We start from the raw sequence: 25,063 nt of genomic DNA on the forward strand, positions 1-25,063 counted from the left end.
TATCTTTACATTCAGCACCCTTACCCTCCCAATTCCAGACATCAGATCCCTTCTTTAATGCTAGTTTCCTGTTAAGTTAAGCTTCTAATTAAAGTACTAGATGAGAAAGACTGAGAGTGGAATTCACATTATAATAAGAACTCCAGAAAGCCCACGGGTCTAAGGAGGCACTAGCCTCCTACATCTGCACATTCCTACCTGCCATTCAAGTACTGCGATTGATAGGCATTTGTAGCTTATAGTCCTTCTGTATCTGGCCAATAGCACTTCTTTCCCTACTCCTTGTAAGAGCATGAAATAAATACTATTTGGCACGCAAATTCAAAAAGATAGATGACCTCTGCTCTCTTCTGTCTCTACTATAAGCAACAAAACTCTTGTAATTGAAATTAGTTTTCCAGTAACTTTGTTTTGAATTGATCAACTGCCATCTGCCTGTTGATGGGGTCAGCTGAGGGTTTCAGTGGCAGAGTCTCTAGAGGAACTCTGATGATAAGCATGCTAACACAATCATTTATTACTGCACAGGTTTTATGACAAGACCATCCTCATTTTTGCAGCAATAAAATTAAATGGAATTTAGGATCTCAGACTGAATCCATGTTAAGATGAGTAAAATTATAAGCTAGTCTACACACGCTTTCTTATTAATTTATCAAGTCCAGGATTCTTCTACTCATTTCTAACATAATATAAAAATAATTGCAATTTAGATGTCTCATTTACTTATGACACTGCAAATTCACAGAATTGCACAAATTAGCTTAAATGGAATAATTATAGTTTTTACAAAGTTTGATATTGTGTATATATCTTGACTAAATATATGATACACATTCCTTCATGATGAATAGGATGATACTCTATATGCACTTCTAATTTTACATTTAAGATAATATTAGGATTTTGAGCTAGAGTTTAAAGAGGACATATTTTTAATTCAAATTCTCAATATTTTCATTTCAAACCAACCTTTCCACTAAAAGAAAAATAAATCAGCAGGCATTTGAATATGCAATTTCCATTGACACATTAACTTAGTACTAACTAGTAGAGTTAACACAAGTCAAGCAAATTCACTGTGACTTCCATATATTCTATTAGATGGATGACTGTTCTTGAAATTTTCCATGTTAATAAGTGGTTTTTCTTATTTGCATCAGTTTCTTCACCTCCTGAGGGAAAGATTGTTTTATATTATCTAAAACAAGAATGGTCCTATACTATTTTTCTATAATGGAGCAATTTTACTTTTTATTAATATACATTTTATACCTGTAAATTTTTATAGAATAGTGGTTTTTGTTATTAGTGACAAAGTTGGGTAGAATAGTGGTTTTTGTTATTAGTGACAAAATTGAGTAGTGGTTTATCTCTGTCTTATATGTGTACATATACATGTATGTATGTGTATTTTTGTCTAACCAAGGGGATTATTTTAGAATGATACATACCTTCCAAATATTTTTAAAAATCTGAGTTTCATTTAAAAAATCAGTGTGAGTTCCAAAAGGTTTTAATGTCTGTCCTCATCATTTTCTCTTAAATACTGAGTTCTTTATATCCTCTTTCTGTTTCTTTTTTGACAGGTAGTTTCCCTGATCTTCATTATCTACACTTGAGATGCTCACAGCTATCTTAAATTCATACTGATGACTTCCAAATATAATAATTATGGATTATAGATAGTAAGGGACTTAAGAGTTAAATACAATAGAGGAATAAGACACTAAAAATAAACTCACATTTGACTACTGCCTTAGACTTAACTTCCTGAAACACAGTTTAAAACCCAAGTTTCTGATTCTTTGTTTGTGGCTAATTATATTTTGTTGTACATGCAGGGATATTCCATTAAAATTTATGCCTGACACTAATGTAACATTGTGTGTCAACTATACTCAAATAATTTTTTTAATTGAAATTTATTTAAATAACAATGCTAACCACACAGCTCTGAAGACTGGAGTTCTGTGTCTCAACAAATAAGATTTGCACAGCTATAGGGCGCCTGGGTGGCTTAGTTAAGCATCCAACTTTTGATTTCCACTCAGGTCATGATCTCATGTGTTATGGGACTGAGCTCCAATTTGGACTCTGCGTTCAGTATGGAGTCTGCTTGAAAGATTCTCTCCCTGTACCACTTCACTCACTCTTTCTCTCTCTGAAATAAATAAATAAATCTTAAAAAAAAAGATTTGCACTGGCTACAGTCCTCATCCAGGGCTCTAAGAAAGTAAGCAGCATACTAGCTTCTAATTTGTAAAGCTTTTCACTACTTGACTAAATGTCTGTCATAGATTATTTTATTAAATCTTGATCCATGTCTTCTTTCCCACATAATAAATATTCATCATCATATCAAGAGAAAACCCTTTTCACCCATATTTCAATGGAAATCTCTTTTAGGGGAATGTTAGGTGGCATCTATTTAAATTCAGAAATTTTCAAATAATTTTATTTTTGTATCTGGTTCTAGAAATGCTTTTTGCTTTTTTTTTTCTTCAATGAGGAAGCCATCACTAACTGATTGTAATACCTTTCAAAGAAGCACTAGCCATTGTATTGCACATAGGTCAAGCTCTAGTAATACGTATATTGAAATTATTTTCAAGATTATCATATACAAGCCTTAGAACAATTGGTATCAGTTTATGAAAATAAGTGGACTAACTATACCACAACCTATTCGCTCCATGCTCACACATAGTATAAAGACAATCTCCAGAATATTGAGAAATATTAAAACTATTATGGTCAATGAGAACAATAAAAAAATAGAAAGACATATTCTATCACCTAGAAAAGATCTGAGCGAGAAAAACATTGCAATCTTTGTATGCTAAACTACTGATAAACAAGTAATCTGCTTTCTCTTTTTCTCTTTTGTAAAAAATAAATAAATAAATTAGAATGCCTATAATTTCTAAAATGCCTTCCAGTTACAATTACTGTGAACATTGACTCAGTTGTATTTTGTATATTAAATTGAAAAAGGTTAGTAACCACACATTGGAAATATTTAATGATGATGGATATGTTGGAGGACTTAGTTCCTCCTATCATATCAATACATAGTATCCAGTCATCATAGATAAGAGAAGTTAAGTGGTGCATATCATCTGAATAGGGAAAGCTAAATGATGCTCTGGTGAACTTTTATGAGAAATACAAAAATTGCAGAATAATTCTTTGACACCATTGGGAAACAATCAACTCATTTATTAGAAAATTCAGTGTTACATATTTTGAATAAAGTTGTAGTTGATGCAATAAAATTTAATACAGAAAATGTATCATAAGTTTCATATACAAGAAACAACTAAAATTTAATCAACAGAGTCAGAAATTTGGAGATCTAGTTTACTATCTACTCCTGAAAATATATCATTCCTTTTGACAAAGTCATGCAGTTCTATAATAAACTATATCCAATGAATGACTTTCCATTTCATTTAATAAAAAATCCACAGTTATTAAAAAATCAATATAATTGGAAGTATCACGTTCATTTTTGCCTCTTAATGCATAATCCATGCACTCATATTCAGATTTTGCCTTTTCATCTGAATTTCATTAACTCTGTCTTGAATAATTATCTCCTTCTGAATTCTGTGTACAAATCCTGTCTAACCTTTTAAAAATCAACTTGTTTTGTTAATGTTCTTTACCACCTCATATCATTATAGAAATGCACGCATCATTAGCAAGGAAGTGCTGTAGCCATACTAATTCATTTTATTTCTCTCTGTTCATATTCACTTCTAACAATATATACCCAAAAGAATATACTATCCTCATTTTCTAGAAATGAAAATCAAGAGATGTGGAAGAAAGCCCCAAAGTACTTATTTTTATTAACAAATGGAAAGCTCAAATGATGCTTAAAAGGATTATGATAGGTTAAAACTATGATTTGTAGCACCTAAAGTTGAAGTGAAAATAGTTCTGAGATTTTGAACTATGTACATAGGCATAGAATTCATTCATAAAGTTTTTAATAAACTTTGGTTTCTCTCAAACTTTAGTTATCACATTATTTTTATTACTTAAAATTTGCCTCTTGAAGGGCCACATACTGCACAAGATAGAAGCAATCCTGTTTTGAAACCAATGGTCCATTATATCTAAGTTTTTAGAACAAAATATTTTCTTTCATGATTTAAAGTATTTCTCTCTCATCAATATATGTTTCAAATAGGTTGTGGTTACTGGTCCATTTATGAGTTATGATGTCAAAGAAACTCAAAAAGAAAAATGCACAAAATCCCATACTATGATACATTCCATAAAACATGTATATATTTAACATAAACATGGTATATAAAATATGTCAACATATTCAAAGCCTAACTAAAAAAACCTGACATCTGGACCAAAAAACCCCATAATACAATAATGTAGCCATTTTTTTAATGGAGTAACATTATAGTTAATAAAGACAAAGATGGGCTAAATCTTTAAAATAAAATAAGATTATTTATTAATGATTAAAGTGAACCATGATATGAAAATCTGTTAATGTATATCTGATTATCTTTCCTCAAAAGGGCATTCTTAAATAGTACAGATTATTTAAAATAATAACACAATAGCATGTAAATCCCAAATATGATCACAGGCCTTTTATGGGTTCTGATGGGTCATAAATGACAAGGAAATGTGTAAGAACTTAGGTAGCTGCCTTTCCTACTCTCAAAAGTATTTGGAAAAAGACAATTGACAATTATGTTTCCTCCTAGGGGTCATTGAAGTAAGAAACACACCTGAGCTATTTTTATTTATTTCTCCTTGATCATTTATATAAATCACAGACCTAAAATGGGAAATCAAAAAATCTAATTTGGGGGGATCCCTGGGTGGCGCAGCGGTTTGGCGCCTGCCTTTGGCCCAGGGCGCGATCCTGGAGACCCGGGATCGAATCCCACGTCGGGCTCCCGGTGCATGGAGCCTGCTTCTCCCTCTGCCTGTGTCTCTGCCTCTCTCTCCCTGTGTGTGACTATCATAAATAAATTAAAAAAAAATTAAAAAATCTAATTTGGTCAAAAAAATACTACATTAACCCACAGATTGAAAGGAAGTGAATGGGTGACGGGCACTGGGTGTTATTCTGTATGTTAGTAAATTGAACACCAATAAAAAATAAATTAAAAAAAATAATAAAAAATAAAAAAAAATAAAAAAAAATAAAAAAAAGAAAGGAAGAATCAAATAATAAGAGATACAAAAAACAAGAATACAACACAGATGAGATATTTATGGGTTTAGTCTTTCCTCTTTATAGTTTTGGATACCCATAAATGCCAAGACAATACTAGTATTCTGACAGTATTCAGCCTTCCATATGTTTACTTCTGTCACTGGGTAGAAAGATTTTAAATAATCAGCCAAATGAGTCCAAATGGATTGGTTATAGTATTACATAGAGGAAATAGCAATGACAGTTTGCTCTTAAGGTATTTCTACCTCCTTTATGCATCATCTAGAAAATTGTCAATGTGAAGCTGTGTAAGAAAAAAAGGAGAAATTCAATCCTCAAATGATCATTAAGTAATCAACAAACTGTATTAAGCTTATAACTTATCTCTCTTTTGTTCAAAAATAATAAGACCCAAAAAATAATAAAGTAATCAGTGTAAAATAGTGCAGAAAATCATCCTGTATAGCCATATTATTTACTTTCTGAAATAAAATTTTTGGTGCAGGGCAGGTTGTCAGTGAAGGAGGTACGCAGATGAAGCTCTATTTTCCAATCTCTAAGTACATCCTACTTCTAGAAGGCCAGGTATATGTAGTGTCCTGTATAATGGATCTGGCTGCTGGACTTGCTCATTCATCTGTATCATGGTGATTCTTCTCTTCCATACCATCAAATTTACCTAGCTCCTTGGGGCCAAGCTAAATTACCATCTAATTAAACTGATAAACTAAATCTTGATAATGTGTTAATGGCTTATAGTGGTTTAAAGTGTTATCCTCCACAGGATAACATTTGCATTTTAATAAGGATTTTCAATAAATTAACATACATTAGTAACTTGGTAAAATTCTAGTCACTAAGTATGGCCTGTGAGAGAAGTGAAAGAAAAGGGCTTTGGTTTCCACTAAGGAAAGTACCAACATAGATGGCTGACCATTGTAAGAAATCACAAGAAAAGTAACATTTTAGTGTCATAGATAAAGTTATATATCCTAGGTGTCTTACAATGTAAAATAAACATACCAAAGACTCAAGCATAGTGCCTGGCATATAGAAGGTGATCATAAATATTTGCTGAATAAATGAATAAAGAAACTACCAACTCAAAAAGGTAATTTTTAAAACTAGATGTTTGACTAGAATTGCTGGGGTCTACAGTTCTTTTTTTTTTTTTTTGGGGGGGGGTCTACAGTTCTAATATAATTTCCTCTTTGGAATTCTCAGAATTCAAACAGGAATGTTCTCTTCATTTCATAATATAATCTTTATTGGTATAGATTTAAAAGTATTTCTGATTTAACCATGTCACATTTCTCCAATTCAGTGCACACTACCTCATGCTGTTGCACGTGCATGTCTTGGCTTCTCAGTTGTCTGTTATTAAAACTACTATATGTGAACAAAAAGAAGTCATTATTTGGGATACTGTTATACGATACTTTTAGGAGATGTTAATGTTAGCCCCTTCATGAAGCTCCACAATGTCTATTAGTAAATTGAAGTATCGAAAAGTCTTGACGTCAAGAAATCTTTTTAATCCTTGCTAACTTTTCCCAAACTTTATATGTAAAATTTTTAACTTCTCTAACTAGTATATATTTTCTGATAGGAAGCTATTCTGATATATCAGCTTGACAATACCTGGAACAGAAATTTTTCATATATTCACACGTGAAAATGAATACACACACACACACACACACATTTAGTTTAAACCTAACTCTGGGAAACGAACAAGGTGTAGTGGAAGGGGAGGTGGGTGCAGGGTTGGGGTGACTGGGTGAGGGGCACTGAGGGGCGCACTTGACGGGATGAGCACTGGGTGTTATGCTATATGTTGGCAAATCGAACTCCAATAAAATATACAAAAGAAAAGAAAGAAAAGAAAGAAAAGAAAAAAAAGAAAAAAAAGAAAAGAAAAGAGAAGAAAAGAAAATAAAAGAAAATTGGGATGCCTGGGTGGCTCAGTGGTTGAGCATCTGCCTTTAGCTCAGGGTGTGATTCCAGGGTCCCGGGATCGAGTCCCCTATCAGGCTCCCCGCAGGGAGCCTGCTTCTCCCTCTGCCTATGTCTCTGCCTATCTGTGTCTCTCATGAATAAATAAATAAAATCTTTAAAAAAAGAAAATAAAATTAACACAAGAAAAATAGCTTTGGAATTACTTTAAATTCTGCAATTATATGTCATACTTCCATATTATTTTAACTGTGGATCTTCTAGTTTGAATAGATTTTGCAGAACAGACTCAGAATATTAATTTCTATATTACACTTCTCACACTTCAGAAAATATGGCTATTATTTACCTCCACATTATTTAATGTGATAATTACATAGATATTTTTGATTATGCCCGTGCCATAATTTTGTTTTTGAATGAATTTTTTTCTTTATTAAAAAATGTGATAGTGTTAAGTCGGTCAGAGAAAGACAAATACTGTATTATTTCACTTGTCAAATTTAAGAAACAAAACAATCAAGAAAAGGAAGAAAAAAGATAAATAGAGACAAACCAAGAAACAGACTCTTAACTACAGAGAACAAACTGATAGTTACCAGAGGGGAGGTAGATGGGGGGGATGGGGGAAAGTAGGGGATGGGGATTAAAGAGTACAGTTATGATGAAAAAAATAACATGGTAAGAAAAATAAAAATAAAAATGTGACAGTGAATATGCCTATAACTGCACTGTCCAATATGGTAATCCTTAGCTGCATGTTACTATTTAAATTCAAATATAAATTATTTAAAAAGGAAATACAATTAAGATTTTAGTTGCTAATGAGATTAAATTATAACATGTTGTTCAAGTTTTAATAATATAGAAAGTTCATAATGAAAAAGTAAGATCTTTGTAGGTGAAAAATTTTAACACTACCATCTATCAGAAAAAAATAGTATATTTAGACTGACAGCTTTCCTCACAAAGGAAATTTTGACTGGCTACTAAATCCAATTTGAAATGTCAAAAGCTTAAAATTCAATTAACTTGTTATATACATCTGATCGATTTTATTGAACCACTAACATATTTTGTTTTCATATATACAATACCTCAATCTCTAAGTAACCTCATCAACTCCAATGTGAAGTGTTTTAATAAAAACATCTTTGTGAAGTATATGTTATATATGCAGGATTCATCTGTTAAACGTTTATGAATTTATGCACACATATAGGTATATATGTGTGTACTTACAAACAAAATGCAAAAGTTGAAATGATGGGAATATTACCTCATGTACACATGTTTTCTGCCTTCCTCACAGGTGAGTAGACTAAACCTCCAAAATAATCATGACTAACTACTAGAATATAGAAGAATATATGCATCAGAGATTCAGATTATAGAAAAAGAGAGGAAGATGGGAGGCAAAGGTCATGAATTGGTCGTCTTTGAATCTCCAGCACAGTATGAGATGGAAACTATCAACCTGGTGATTTCCAGGTGTGTTTGTGGGGTGATTTGTGGGGGATAATTGATTTAAAAGATCTTTTGACCCAAAAAGGAATCAGTCCTGCTGGTTTGCTTCATGTAGGAATTACCAGACTGTATGAAATACCCAAAGATAGCCTTAACCCCTACTTCCTATTCATCAGATCAAGATGCTTTCCAACACATACATTTTCTGGGAGTTTCTGGCTTGTTAAGCCTTTTTTCATCAGAAACAAATACGCCCATTTTTTTGTTGCTTCTCAATCAGCACTATATAATGTAATCCACAAACCTGCCCTACATTTATGATAAAAAAAGTCACATCCTTTAATTTAAACACAAAGGAAAGAACAGAGGCCATTTCAGTAGATACAAGGGATTGGAAAAGGGAAACAAATCTGAGTGTCTACACAAGTAATACACTAGAAGAGACAAGAGCTTTAATAAAAATGAAAGGAGAAACTTCAAAAAGATAACACTAGAGCTCAGAAAGTCTGATCCCTGGTTTTAAATAATTTAATAGATGATTTGGAAAAGAGAATGGTCACTGCTAAAAATAAAATGTGGGCTCTTAATGATTAACCAGAGGAAGAACCCCCACAACATAAGGAAAGACAGAATGAAAAGGAAATCCTAAGGAAAAGTCAAGAGACTTGGACGATAGAATCAAGACATATAATATGTAAAGAAAACAAATATCAAAGGAGAAAAGAAAACAGATGAAACAGAATAAATTATTAAAATAACTAGCACAAAATTTTCCTGAGCTAAAAATTTACTGATTTGCTAAAGTTAAAAATGTTATCCAAGTATCAAAAAGGGTAAAGAATAATTAAAGAAACATATTTAGAAACATAGTAAATCATATCTTAGTGAAATCTTTGAACTCTGAAGGATGAGGAGGGAGCATCTTACAGAATTGGAGACAAAGAGAACAGATTACATACAAAAATAATGAAATTTGGACTATCATCAGACTTCATATTGGCCACAACAGAAACTAGGACATAGTGGAGGTTGAAGGCAATGAATACTAGACGATAGTGGTCCATAACCTACAGAGATTATTAAAAGAAGAAGAATGATTCAATAACACTGTTATTATCCAAAGAATCTATCCTCACGTTTGCAAGAGAAAGAACATTTTCAAAATACAAGTATTAGGGGCCCCTGGGTGGCTCAGTTGATAAAGTGTCTGCCTTCAGCTCAGGTTATGATCCCAGGGTCTCGAGATTGAGTCCTGCATCCAGTTCCCTGCTCAGCAGGGTGTCTACTTCTCTCTCTCTCCCTCTCCCTGACACTCCCCATGCTTGTGCTCTTTCTTTCTCAAATAATAAAATCTTCTTAAAAAATAAAAAGTAAAATAAAATACAAATATTAAAAGGGTATACATCCTTATATACTTTTTAGAAGGAAATTTCTCGGGATCCCTGGGTGGCTCAGTGGGTTAGTGCCTGCCTTCCACCCAGGGCGTGGTCCTGGGGTCCCAGGATCGAGTCCCACATCAGGCTCCCTGCGTAGAGCCTGCTTCTCCCTCTGCCCGTCTCTCTGCCTCTCTCTCTCTGTGTCTCTCATGAATAAATAAAATCTTAAAAAAAGAAAAAGAAAATGAAAATTGGGACCCCTTTGGTGGAAGATAATATGTAGCCATATACCCAGGAGGTCTTAAAATTCTTTATTAAAAAAAAAAGAAGGAAATTTCTCAAACATTGCAACCAAATGAAAAATAAAGTATAATAAATATTGTTTTTCCCCCTATTCTTTTAGAAAGAGAGTGCACACACATGTGCACAAGGGTGGGGAGAGGGGCAGAGGGAGAGAGAGAGAATCATAAGCAAGCTCCATGCCCAGCAAGGAGCCCAACTCAGGGCTCAATTTCATGACCCTGAGATCATGACATGAGCCGAAATAGTTGGGGACTTAACCAATTGAGCCACTCAAGCTCTTCTATAATAAAGATTTCTAAATGGGGGAATAAAGAGTACAAAGAAATGGTGATGACCAATAAACTCTGTGAGGGATTTTTCATTACATTTAATAGAACAGCAATACTTTAAGTATAATTTGGGTGATAACATGAGTTTGTGAACTAGGTAAGTTACCCTGTAATGGAAACAATAGTAGTTAGGGACTAAATTGAAAAATTATTGATTTTTAAAGGATTTTATCTTGGCTTGAAAAGGATGTGGTATTGCTGAGGAAATCATACTGGTGGGGAGACTAATGTTCTTACTTTATTTTGGTATAAAAGTACAAAAATAGTAGGGCTAAAGATTGTTAAAAATAAGAATATAAGCACTAGTAAAATGGAAATGCAGAGTGTAACTTCAAAATTACCTGCAGTAAGTGGAGTAGAGTGCAATAAAAATAATGAATTACAGAATTATAGACACGGGAGAGGAGGAAATTAAATTATAGCATAACATATGATAGGAAAAATTTAAACAATTATAGTTGTAAGAATTATTTTAATAATAATGAAGTTAAATTTCCTTATTCAAAAATTAGTGTCAGACTGGATTACAGTACACAACCTATATACAATGTATATACATCTTTATCTGTCTACAAGGAACACATGGGGGATAAAAGGTCACAATGGCATACAATGTAATAATAGGTTATGTGACATCAGGAAAGTAATTTGTAAGAAGTTGGAATCAAATGAAATATAATTCCAGGACAAATGGGTTCAAGAGAACTAGTGATAGTAGTGATAAAAGTCAAAAATTTTACAAAAAAAAATTAACAGTCCTTGTTATGCCTCAACATTTGGCTGCATCCTACATATGTTAAAAATTACTAGAGATAAAAAGAGAATGTAATAAAATACCAGCTATAGTTGGTGGCTCCCATACACCTCTTCCAGAATTGGGTGAATCAAGTAGACCAAGCCAAACAAAAAACAAAACTAAGAATAGAGATCCTTCCTTTTAACCATCAAGCTAACTTTAATCCATTTTGTACACAGTGAAAATGCACATTCTTCTTTCATATTACAAGGACACTAAAAAGGTCATATATCCACAAAAAAATTCAAAAAAGGATAAAAAAGCGATTTCAAGTCATCTTTTCTTATCATAAGCTAATAATCTAGAAATGTAGAAAAATAACGGAATAAACTTTGATTCTTCTAAGGCTGCTAAAAAGGATGCCTCAGATCTATACTCCTTGCCTGGAAAAATGTCCTTATGGACTGTTCTACTTAAAAATCATACATAGAATGAGGCAATATTTTTAAACACAGGAAAGCATATTCATATATAGAATCTTTATGGGTAAGAAGCATAGAATATTGTATGAAAAGATAATACAAAACTGTAAACATTTATTTCAGAAGGAGTAGAACTGGCAGAAGGAAGAAATGGAGAGTACTAATGTTTTCTTACTATACATAATATTCATTGAACTGTTGTACTATTATTGTATTATATTTAAAATAACCATAGAAGCAAAAAGACTGAGTTTGCAATGGTAAATAAAGTCTGTATATAACCTGATTATAAGTAGTCATGGCTCCCTCCATTTGGCCTTACCCAAACCAGCTGTTTTTACTTCAACCAAAGCTGTTGGAAAGCAGCAGTAGATGTTGGAAAGCATCTACTTTTTTTTTTTTTAGTCTTAATTTCAGTAGAAAAGCACATAGAATTACATGACTCTGCACCTTATGGAAACATAAACTAAGACAAATGCTTAAGAAAGCAGGAGAATGTATTTTGAAAGAATAGTCACGTTATCACTGAAGACAACCCTGATGGCCTTCACAGTGCACCCACTCGACTGAAGAGTCCTGGCAGGGGATGGGCTGATTTTGCCCATGAATAAAAGAGATTAGTTTCAGGTATTTGAGGTTCATGAAGATGAGTAAGTAACCTTAAGAGCAAACAGAAAATTGTGCTGTTATTTAAGGGCACCCGTTGTTAGATTTTGACTCATCTTAAGAGTTCAATGTTATGTATTTATTCATGAATGCATTTATTTATTTAGAGATTTAAGAGAGAGGGTGCGTGGGGGAGAGGAGAGAGGCAGAGGAGAAAGGTGAGAGAGAGAATACCAAGCAGGTTCCACACTCAGCATTGAGCCCCAAGAGGGGCCTGATCAAGACCCCAGCTGAGTCAGAGGCCAAACAGAGTGAGCCCCCTGGGGGCCCCTGAGAGTTTCATTTTAAACAAAAAATTAAATCTAACTATGAGAAAAATACCCCAGCCAAAGCAGTTCTTTGGCTAAGTTTAAAACAATGAATAGGGCAGCCTGGGTGGCTCAGCGGTTTAGCGCCACCTTTAGCCCAGGGCATGATCCTGGAGACCCGGGATGGAGTCCCACGTCAGGCTCCCTGCATGGAGCCTGCTTCTCCCTCTGTCTGTGTCTCTGCCTCTCTCTCTGTCTCTCATGAATGAAAAAAAAAAAAACAGTGAATAAAATGGCAGATTTTTGTTTTGCAGTTTTGAAATGACTTTTTACAAGGCTTCTCCTGTATTCTAAATTGCTTTTGTTAAGCTCAAGAGTTTTCCTATTTCATTGGCCCGACAGATGAAGCTATCTTTATCTAAATACCTTTAATTTGAAGAGGTACTAATAACCTTGAGATAGAATAATGATATTTAAAACATTATATGACCTAATGACCATGAGTTTTAATAACTACCCCCACATTCTATTCTCCCTTAAATATTCACAATTATTTTATATATTTGTAATAAAAAGTATGGAGTTACAAAACAGGACTTTTGGTGGAGAGTAAAGTATAAAAATGAACTGTAAAAAAAGATTTTATTTATATATCTGAGAGACAGAGCACGCGAGAAAGCATGAACAGTGGGGGAGGGGCATAGACAGAGGGAGAAGGAAGCCCAGTGTGGGACTCCACAAGACCCCAGGATCGGTACCTGAGTTAAAGGCAGATGCTTGATCCACTGAGCCACCCAGGCACCCTAAAAATGACCATCTTGAGAGTTTAGCAGGCCTTTTATCAAAGGCAAAGTTTATATTTTACAAAGTAAACTTTTGTTTGCAAACAAAAGTTATAAGTATAGACACAGACATACACATGGCATAGATAGATGACAGATATTCAGGTAGTTAGATATTGTGATAGATCAATCAGCTAGCAGCAGTGTTTTGTGATTCAGGAAGCTAATATGCCATATGCCACTATGTGCTACACACTTTTACATTGAGCAGATGAAAGATAAATGCTTTTTTAACCTAATTTTATTGGGGGAATAAACTATTAAAATAATTAAATTATCCATGCTAATTATAAGCCAAATCAAATAAATGATAATAACACACACAATCTCTTCCTCTCCCTCTTTATGTCATGCTGCGCTAAAGAGTTTCTTGAGGCCATGCATCCATATATCCTTATATGAAGCCCTTCTTTTGCTTCATTTCCAGACTGCAGCTATTACTTCATGTTTCTGTCATTTATTCTTTTTCCTTTGCCTTTTGGCCTCTACTGGGAGCAGAACAATAAGATAAATACATTTATTAGCATTATCTCTGTAATCAGAGTGAAATAAAAAAAATCTTCAAAAAAGGACCTGAATAGTGCTCTCATAAAGAAATTTAAGTAAGCTTTGGATTTCATGAACTTCACCAAATTAATTTAGAGAATCCATAGGCCTTTTGTTCTATTCCTTTACTGATTCTTGGCTGTGTCCCAGGTAGTTCATAATGATGTCCATCTGACCTGGGAATGAATGAGGTGCTGTGTGTGTATAGAAACCATTATGTTTAATGTTATTTTTCTAAAATAATATACTTTGCCAAGTTATAAATAACTGTGTAAAATATGATAGACACTGAACTAAACCATTTTCTTCTACCAAAGATTATGCTCAATTCTTTCATAGGGTTTTGTAAGTTTAATGACACCTTGGGCTTAATGTGCTCCACTTTACAATCAAGGTAGTTTCTCCTGAAATAGCTTGTTCTCTGTCAATGTTCCAGAAAATAATTATCACTGTATTTTCCCAAGGCAAGAATTCCAATATAAAATGGAACTGTTGTGCCTAGCACATTTTCAAATTTTAACTCTAAGAAACCATACCATAGTCACATGATCACCTTTAAATTCGTCTTAGATCATATAATTTTAAAAGATAATTAACTGAGGCCTTAACATAACTTCCATTTCTTAAAACTTTTCATAAAAGCAGCTACAAAATAGTGTTTTGTCAAATTAAAAATACTATGTTAATTTTTCACTCCTCAAAACTTTTGAGAATGCCGATTTAATCTACTTACTCTTTGTATCCAAATTGTTCAGAATATAAAAGTTAACTAAACTGGTAAATGTAAAGGCAATGTGTAAATCAGAAAGTATTTGTTATGGCAATTTGTTTGAAAATTAAGGCTATAAGAAAACATATATTCTGCATTTTAATGTAAATGCAGTACATTTTTCCAGTTTTTCCATTTTTCCACTTCATGTTCACAGTTGTCAATATTTATGATAAAGCACAGGAAAGGTAACAATTTTAGTTAAAGCAAGTAATTTATTTCATTTTTTGGATTCCAACTAGCACTGCTAAATGATGCTATTATGGAGTCCATATCTGAAATGAACAAAAAAGGGGTTTAAATCGTGAGGATAAAAATATTTACAAATGAACAAATGCTGTCCTAGCACTTTTATGTAAGTGTACATATTGATAATATATCTGGCAGGTGTTATAATACCCTAATTCCATCCCTTTTACGTATTTGTTCTTGTGTGTGCTTCTCAGGTGACAAAAGAAATTTAGGAAACTTATGCAAGGGATGACACCTGTTGAGCCAGTATTTATTGCCTGGAAGGCCACAAAAAATGAAAGGTAATCATGAGTTTTCGAGCCTTCCTTTCTTCATTCTCAAAATCCCAAGCAACCAACACAGGCCTTTGGCAGGGATGCTGCCTCTTCCTGTGAGTAAGTTTCTCCAAATGGATGGTTCCTAAACTTTGCTTTCATGAGTCAATAAAATACTACCCCAAATGTCAGGGGACCTCACAAAGTTCTCGTCTTTACTTTTTCTAGTAAAGGACACTGTAATGAGGTAATGATAAAAAAGGGACAAATGTAAAGATAGAAGAAAGACTATTTTAATGCTCCCTCCTACCCACTACCAACTGCAGAAAGCCATACTTTTTGAAGAAAGGACAATTCTTGTGTAAATTAGGCTCTACGAAAAGCTCAACACATTTGCTCTTATTTTTTTCCCTTTCCTAAGGACCAGTGAAAGCTTTCAGATGCTGGTACATTGGCACTGGGGCACCAATGTTGTAAGAATACAGAACAAATAACTGAACTGTAGGGAATTCCACAAGAAGATCCATTCTTTCATTTCATCAACACATTTTTACTGAACATCTAGGCAGTGATAGAATCTATATATAGAAAAATACTAGTTAACAAGATAAACAAGGCCTCTGACCTTGTAGACCCCGGAGTTCCAATGGTAGAAGACCAATTATAAACAAGTACACAGAGAAACATAATGTTTTCAGATCATGGTAAGAGGTATAAGGAAAATTATCTGGCCAATATTATAGAGCATGATGAAGGAGGTGAAGGGAATGTTGTGAACTAGATGAGACAGGATGTTGAAAGATACATTTGCTCTACATCCTTGCAAGATGAGTGGACACTAGCAGGCAAAGATCCAGAACGTACCAAGAAAAGGAGACAACTGCAAAGACGATGAAGTGGAAGACATTTTTGCAAGTCTGAAGAAGAGGAAGCCACTGTGGCAATACATTAAAGAGGCTGTTTGTCACTAAGGAAGCTAATATATGAAAGAGTCTAGTTCTCTCAAAATGATTTTCCATGTAGGAAGCAGTCAAGTGTATCTATCTGTGAGGTAAGAAACTAATGTTCACAATATTATTCTATTGTTTCACATATACATATCTGTGGATCAGCTAAGTACCAATCACAGTACAGAATCTGAACTCTGTAGAGATCACAAAAGTAGTTATAAACATTATAGATTACTGTATTTGTTAAACAATCCACTTATTTATATACTGCCACTCAAACATTCATTAGCGATGATGGAAAACTATTTGCATAGATCTCTCGGACATCCCCTCCAGTTGATTTATCTTGGAAATAAATACTTACACATTGCTATTTCATTAAACAGCTGAGACTGCATCTAAGTTATGAATTGATCTAGACATGTTACATCTGTACATATATGGACTCTTGGTTTTCATTTTATCCATATAACTTTTATCCATGGACTACTCAGCACTAAATGTATATTTCCTATGCTTTAAATGTACTAAAATAGCCTTTTAAATCTTTAAGAATCACTCATGATTATAGTATATGGTATTAAATCTGAGGATGCAATCCCCTTGGATTTTCAATCAGTTTTTTAGTAGATAGCTATTACTTATTGAGTACTACACTCATAAGATTAAATAAATAAAAGGGTAAAATTATGGAATTCTTTAAAGAAAACTATGTTGCATAATGAAGTTTCTGTGAATAAATCCATTTGTATTATTTAAAATAAAACTACATTCCAAATACATTTTAAGATTTCAAAAGTCATTCACTCATGAAAGAGAGCAGAAGAAATACCAGATAACTTAGCAAACTTGAAGACACTGTAACTGTTTATTTCATGAAAATCAAACGTAGGAAAGCTATACACTTGAATTAATTTTATTCATCTGTTCTAAGAATATGTTGCATACAATGAGAGTCTTAAGTAATCAGTGAAGAATCAGAATGATTCACAGATGGTGTAAGTGATTTAATTATTTTTAACCAGTTGTTTCAGGCATGCTCAGAAGGATATTGCCAACCCCACTGCAGAAGCCATCTGAGCTCCCTTCCAGCTGGTGTTCCATATTTTGAAAGCAAATTTAGATTGCAGAAAATTACACTTTTTATTGTTATGTTGCAAACGGAGGTCAAATTGCTGTGTATAAATTCTCGTACTTTTTCCCCCCTTCATTGTATGAGTTATATTTATCAAATATCACGTCTTTTGTATGATTGCCATGGAATCGCCAATGTTATTTTATGTTTTGTGTTGTCTGGCACATAGGAGGCACTAGATAAATGTTTATTAAATGAAAGAAATGCCAATTCAATGTATCCAAAATAAAACTTGGGTTTCTTTACAGACTCCCAGTAAGTGTATGGAATTCTGATTTCTCTGCATCTTTATAATTATTAGAAGGTTCTCATTAAAAGCAAATAAAAAAGAAAAGAAACCAATGTAACAAAACAATGCCCTTCCGCCAAAGAGACAGTATCAACAAATTTTTTTGTTAGTTTAATAAGCAAAACTATACCCTGATGTTGGAACTCCTTGCCCTTAATTTTATGGGAGCTCAGGCAAGTTGCTTGACAAATTTTCATTTGTTGAGGTTGTTTTTAAGGATTAGAGATACTCTTTGTAAAACTTCAGTGCTGCATACCTCTAGTATGTAAGATACCTGTGTTATGTCTCAACAAAAGAACTGATATTCAAAATTATTTTCTATTAGACCCAGAAAAGATAAATTTTGCTTAATGTTCTTATTCACAATGAGAAGTGGAAAACTGTTACAAAATAGTTCTACCAAAAGTAATCATTTTTCAAGTATTGTCAATCGAAGGAAGACAGTATTTATTTTAGTGAAAGAAGTTACTCTGAATCCAAAAATGAGTTATATTTATTCTAAATTTACTGACAAAATTACATAATAAAACTATACACATCAATAATGCATCAGATTCAATATTGTGTTTATACCTAATATTTATGAAAAATATATTAATATGCTAACCATCAATATTTCCTGAAGATTGTGTTACATTTACTTTTGATAGAAAAATTTGATACAGTACATTACTATAAGAAAGGCAACTTTATTTATATATTTGACATGAGAATGACTGTAGTCATTCATTACAGCTTTAAATCAAAAGATGAACCTACCTACAAAATTATGTAATATCACCATAATCTAACTATACAATAACTGTGTATTAATATAAGCAGGGAATCTTGCTTAACACATTTATATTAGTATTTTTAATTTATTGTACTATTTACATCCATTCAATTGAGGTAATATTTCTGAGTTACTATATTGTATGAAATTCATTTATCAAGTGGTGAATTAATTTAAACTTCTAAGAATATTAAATTGCAATTGACATCTTATATAGAGTAAGGGCTTTGGACTAGAAAGATTCAGAAAAACCAAGGTCCTGTGTTAATATATTTGCTTATTTTCTTTAGCCAATTCAAGTAACGTTCATAAACCCCAGTATCCAATTCGGATTATTTATTTTATTTCAATAGTTTATTTATTTATTTTTTCTCTCTGGACTTCAGAAATTTTATACTCTTTTTTATTGGCTTAATGGTTACTCTAAAACTATTAACATGCACAAAAAATTTGGTCTCTTTCTGAGCAGAGTAATTTTATTCATCATTAATTCAACAAATGTATATTTTTTTAAAGATTTTTTATTTATTTGTGAGAGACACAGAGAGAGAGAGAGAGGCAGAGACACAGGCAGAGGGAGAAGCAGACCTCCTGCAGGAAGCCCGATATGGGACTCTATCCCAGGTCTCCAGGATCACGCCCTGGGCTGAAGGCGGCGCTAAATTGCTGAGCCACCCTGGTTGCCCAACAAATGTATATCGTGTACCTATTACTTGCTAATCATTGTTTCTGGTTCTGAGGACACAGCAGTGGGGGGGAAAAAAAGAGAAAATTCATGCATTTTTGGAGCTTTCACTCTCCAGAGAGAGATAGATAATAAGATGAAGAACGGAAACATTTTTAACTTTCCTGGTGGTGCATTTTGTATAGAAAATGAAGTGGGGAAGTGGTCGAGCAAGTGTGTGTGTTTCACTCAGAACACTTTCAAATCAAGACTTGAAGGCAGATACGGAGGGGCCTGTGCAGATGTCTGGGGGAAGAGTGTTCTATGTGTAAGGAACACAATGTTGAGGGAGCATGCCAGACATGTTCCCGGAAGAGTGAAAAGGCCAATGTTGGTGGAGTACAGTGAACAAGACATAAAGTATTAAGAAATAAGGCCTGAGAGGGAATAAGGAGTCAGGCCATATATCCCTTGAAATTAATATACGGATTGTCGATTTCATTTGAAAATAGATGGGACTCCACTGGAGCATTCCGAGTAGATAAATACAACCCTGATTTATATTTTCAAGTGATGTGTCCGTTCACTGTGTTGAGAATGAGTAAAGGAAAACAAAGGTAGATTTTGACCTGAAACTGAAATGGCAGTGTTGTCACTATGACAACACTATAGTTCAGGGGAGAAGAACAGTCTGGTTTATAAAAATGTAGAAGTCATGTAGTTGTATCTGACATTAAAATTACAAGACAAGATGAAAAGAACAAAGCAGGGAGTATAAATAGAAAAGGGAAAATGAGGGGCACCTGGGTGGCTCAGTCACTTGAGCGTCTGCCTTCAGTTGAGCGTCTGCCTTCAGCTTAGGTCATGATCTCAGGATCATGGGATCCAGTCCCACATCTGGCTCCCAGTGTGAAGGGGAGCCTGCTTCTCAACCTCTATTCCTCCTCTGTCCCTCCACCCTGCTCATGCTCAGTCTCTCCCTCAAATAAATAAAGCCTTAAATAAAAATAAAAAGTCCAAGGACTGAGAACCTAGACATTATTTCAACTGTAGAGGAGGAGGGAGCATCAACAGAGGCTGTCAAAGAGCATCCAGAGAAGCAGGTAGTAAACAAGGTGAAGAACTCCAAGCACTCTCCCTCTCTATTCTAACATCACTGACATCTAGGTGTTGCCATTCTGTTTCTTTTTTAATAAATAAATTGGATACTTTTACATTTAGTAAATGTTTGTTTAGGTTTCTCCATTTGTTTAATATTTGCTCATCATTCTTCTTTGCATCTCAAATCTTTAATCTCGGGTCATTTGCATTCTGGTTAGAAACCCACCATGAGGAACAAATATGCCATGGAATATTATGTAGGCTTTAAAAATGTTTACAGAACTTATCTTTACTAACAGAGATGACACAATGTTGAGTAAAAGTTCAGGATATAAAATTATTTTAATACAACATGAAGATGTATGGAAGGATAACTGAATAACTTTAACCATGGCCAATTCTAAAAAACAAAACAAAAACCCCAACAACCCTGAGGACTGTGCAGTGAGGATCTCCTACTAGGAAACTCAATTTTTGTCTGGTAAGATTTTTATTTCAGTGTTATTTTTATTTTGTATTTAATTTTTATTTATTCATGAGAGGCACAGAAAGAGAGGCAGAGACACAGGCAGAGGGAGAAGCAGGCTCCCTGCAGAGAGCTGGATGCAGGACTCGATCCCAGGACCCTGGGATCATGCCCTGAGCCAAAGACAGACAGACGCTCAACCACTGAGCCACCCAGGCGTCCCTCAGTGTTATTTTTTTTAAGTTTCTATAAATATGCAATTCTAGGTCTCATTATTTTTGAAGACATTATCTTACCACCTTTTGGCTTTTATTGTTGCTTGAAAATTTGCTGTCATTTATTTATACATGTTAGTACATTTTAGGTAATCTGTTTCTAAAGTTGTACTGAAAATTCTCTTTATTTTGGAATTTTTCATATTCATTATGAAGATATATGGGTGCATTTGTTTTTTATTTTTTCCTGCCTGAGATTTGCTTGATTTCCAGTGTGATTATTGAGACTTTCATTAATTTTGGATATTTCTAAGCAATTGTCACTTCAAGTATTGACTATCCATTCTCTCCTTGTATATTTGACCTTCTCATTCCCTTTTTTATCCTTTTATTTTTCACGTTTCTATGTTTTGACTTCATGCATTTTAAGTAATTTATTTTATCTATCTTCCATTTTTTTCTAATTCCTCATATCTGTTCTATCTGATGCTTAACGTGTACACTAAATTATTTGTTACATTTCTAATTTCTGAAGTTCTACTCAATTCTGAAGTTCTATTCGATTCTTTTTAAAACATCGCGATCATTATTTTATTACCGTCCCTTGTCCCTAATTCCTGTTTTTGATGCAAACTATTACTATTTTGAAAATATTAAACATTTGTTTTGCATTCTGTATCTCATTAATTCATTATCTTCTGTCTTTGGGAGTTGTATTCTGCTGTTTGTTTCCTTGTGTGAACTGCCATTTAAATTCTAACCACATGCTTTTGGAACTTCATCTGTGGGAGTTATTTGAAGTTGAGGTTTAGGGGCACCTGGATGGTGCATTCAGTTAAGTGTCTGACTCTTGGCTTCAGCTCAGGTCATGATCTCAGGGTCCTGGGATTGAGCTCTGCATCAGGCTCCACGCTGGGCATGGAGTCTCCTTGAGATTCTCTCTCCCTCTCACTCTGCCCCTCCATCTCCTGCTCTCTCACTCTCTCTCACTCAAATAAATAAATAAATGAATGAATGAATGAATGAATAAATAAATAAATAAATAAATAAATAAATAAATTTAAAATGAATAATAAAGTTTAGGTTTAAGCAGTGTTACATAAGAAAGATTTGTTCTTGCTTTTGTTAGGTTTATTTGACACTAGCTGCTCAGAGCAACTTAAATTTTTGGCTTTTGGCTTTTTGTGACCCCTATCACTATGAGCTCTGGACATTGACCTTTGTGTATTCTGTCCTTCCAACCAGTGACCATAATAGAAATATTCTGGGACGTCCTTCAACATTTTTGGTGGTTCATTATCTCTTTTAATTCTGTAAGAAATAAGTCACTAATTTTATCCTGAGACTCAAATATCTAGTCAAAGTTGCATGGATAATGAGAGATGCGGGATATAATCCTAGGTTTTCTTGCTCCAAGTATAAAAATTACAAAAAAATATCAGTTCTTCTAATACAGGTAGAACCTATTTCATAAATGGTGGCCTTGTTTTGACTTTGCAATGACAATATGATAGAAATTTGGAAATATTTTTATCAGAACCTTCAATTAAATAAGTCACTTGTGGGACGCCTGTGGGACTCAAGTGGTTGAGCATCTGCCTTTGGCTCAGGGCGTGATCCCAGAGTTCTGGGATCTAGTCCTTCATTGGGCTCCCCGCAGGGAGCCTGCTTCTCCTCCCTCTGCCTGTGTCTCTGCTTCTCTCTCTCTGTGTCTCTTGTGAATAATAAATAAACAAAATCTTTAAAAACACAAATAAGTCACTTGTGTTGACATACATCTGTGCTCTGTTTTTTAACAGGGTATTTATATATTCTCTGTGTTTTGACATACTCCTTTTAATTCATCTTGGTTGAGACACCAATGTATTCCGTTTGTGGGCTGATGTCTTTCTTAAGTTCTGAGAAATTGTTGGCTATTGTACCTGAAATATTGTGTCTCCTGTATTCTTTCTTCCTTTTTTGTAATTATATTAGTCATAACGCTTCTTATTTTCTTTCAGACTTTCATATTTTCCGTACTTTTTATTTTTATGTGGTATATTCTGATCATTTTACCATAATGAGTTTCTAATTTCCTCTTCACATTTGTTTAATCTGGTGTTTAACACATACACTTAGTTTTTTATTTCAATGATTGGTTTTTGGTTTCCATAAGCTTTATTTGATGTATTATCATCACAAGTATCTTTGTATTTTCCTGTGTACGGTGGCTTTATAAATTAATGCTTATTTTATCCCTTCCTTATTTTCAGCATAGTTAATATATCCAGTGGTTTTCTATTATTTTAAATTTATGAAGTACTAATTCTCTTGATTGTGATGTTAGTTGACTCTAAGTCACCGCGGATTCATTTCTTCGTATGGGCTGTAATATTTTGTACTGAATAAATATTTAGTGTTTGTGTGAATGTGGAACTCTAGAAAGAATGATTTATTGTATGATTGTGGAAGAAGACTTCACGGATTTCACCAATCTGGGACCCATTTTATGTTAATTTCTCAGTTAAGGAATCTAGAGACTTATGGTTAGTATATAAATTCAGACCTCCCACACTGAGTTTTAATTATCAAAGATTTTTCTTCTCCAGCCAGAATCCTTGGCAGATAGAATTGGGCTTGCTTATGTGTAGGATTTATCTATTTCCCATCTACATGGAGTAAAGACTTGAAGATTCTATTGTTTAAAGTGGGTTTTTCCTTTACATCTCTATACTAGATGTCATATAAGGGCCACATGTAAAAGGTCTTCAAAACTTTCTCTGAACTATGGGACCCTCAATCCAGGTTCACTATCACATGAGTTAATGTGCTCATTTATGGTAAAGAGAGGGAAGGAAGTTTCTGTTATATATTTTGAGCTCAGCTAAGTCTTTAAAACTGTTTTAAAATTATATTTTATTCAGAATTTCCTTACATTTGAAAAAAAGGGATGAGGGAATCTGTGAGTCTGTCAGTTTCCTGGAAGATGATTCTAGCTGAACATACTCTACCAGACAACCATTAATCTGATTCTATTACATAGCTAGAGACTGAAAAAAATTACTATAGAAATGGCAGTAACTATTATGATAATAATCTAGGAGACAAAGAATCTTGATTTATTTTATTTCATTCTTACCTCTTTTGATATGTTACTACAAACAAAATCGAAGCCAAGAGAAGGAAAATTTTATAAGCAGCTACCTCCTGGTTCATTTCCCTTAGCAACCATTATTAGTTTTATACATTTACAACTCTGTTTACTAAAGAACATTCTGTCTCTAAAAAAATTATCCATGTTCCCAAATTCTCCAAAGGTCTTGCATTGGCAGCTGACAATCTTTGTTATTATTTCAAGGCAAAGAAAGAAATCCACGTGGCAATTATGCAAAGAGGATGTTTCCCCATTAGTCTCAAAATTAATTCGTTATCATTATGTGATAGGAGAAAATCTATCAAAAATGAATAATGGAATATCAAATCTAGGTTCACATATTATTTTACATTAGGCAATGGCAGTCAGCTCTGTGGTTACTCTTCTTATAAAGCAACACTGTATTTTAAGAAAATCCAAAGTAACAAAAGCATAATGGTACAGCGATGCTTTTCTCATTTTTTTTTCCTGAAGAACACTAGTTCTTCACAACTACTTGAGCAGGAATCCTATCATAAAACTGAAGTGAAATTTCCCCTTTTGTACTACAACTATCCAGATGTGAAAATCTGCAGAATCTATTCCCCTTGTAGAAATTCATAATCACATTTGCATATCAAAAGCCCTGCAAAATTCTGTAGTAAGGAAACTTTGCTTAATTCAGTGTTTCTCAAACTTATTTGGACACTAGATATTTTTCTTTCTTTTGAATAACTCTCATAGTATTTCAGGAAGCATGGAGTTCAAGAGTGTTATCTTCCACTGCTTACATGTGCCCTTAGACATTATAATTAACCTCATTTAAATTTTATTTACCATAAAATGACAATGAAAATCATACTCAAGAGGCTTATTAGTGGAAACAATCTCGATATATGTGAAAGCTCTTTATAGAGATGTAAAGTTCTA

At 33.6% G+C, this 25,063-nt stretch overlaps 1 protein-coding gene across 15 annotated transcripts in view; it reads right to left on the minus strand.

Moving 5' to 3' along the window:
* Nucleotides 1-25,063, minus strand: part of DMD (dystrophin) — a 2,170,621-nt gene that overhangs the window by 1,162,716 nt on the left and 982,842 nt on the right. The window lies entirely within an intron of this gene.

This window comes from Canis lupus, chromosome X (assembly GCF_003254725.2).
Source record: "Canis lupus dingo isolate Sandy chromosome X, ASM325472v2, whole genome shotgun sequence".
Classification (NCBI taxonomy): Eukaryota; Metazoa; Chordata; class Mammalia; order Carnivora; family Canidae; genus Canis; species Canis lupus.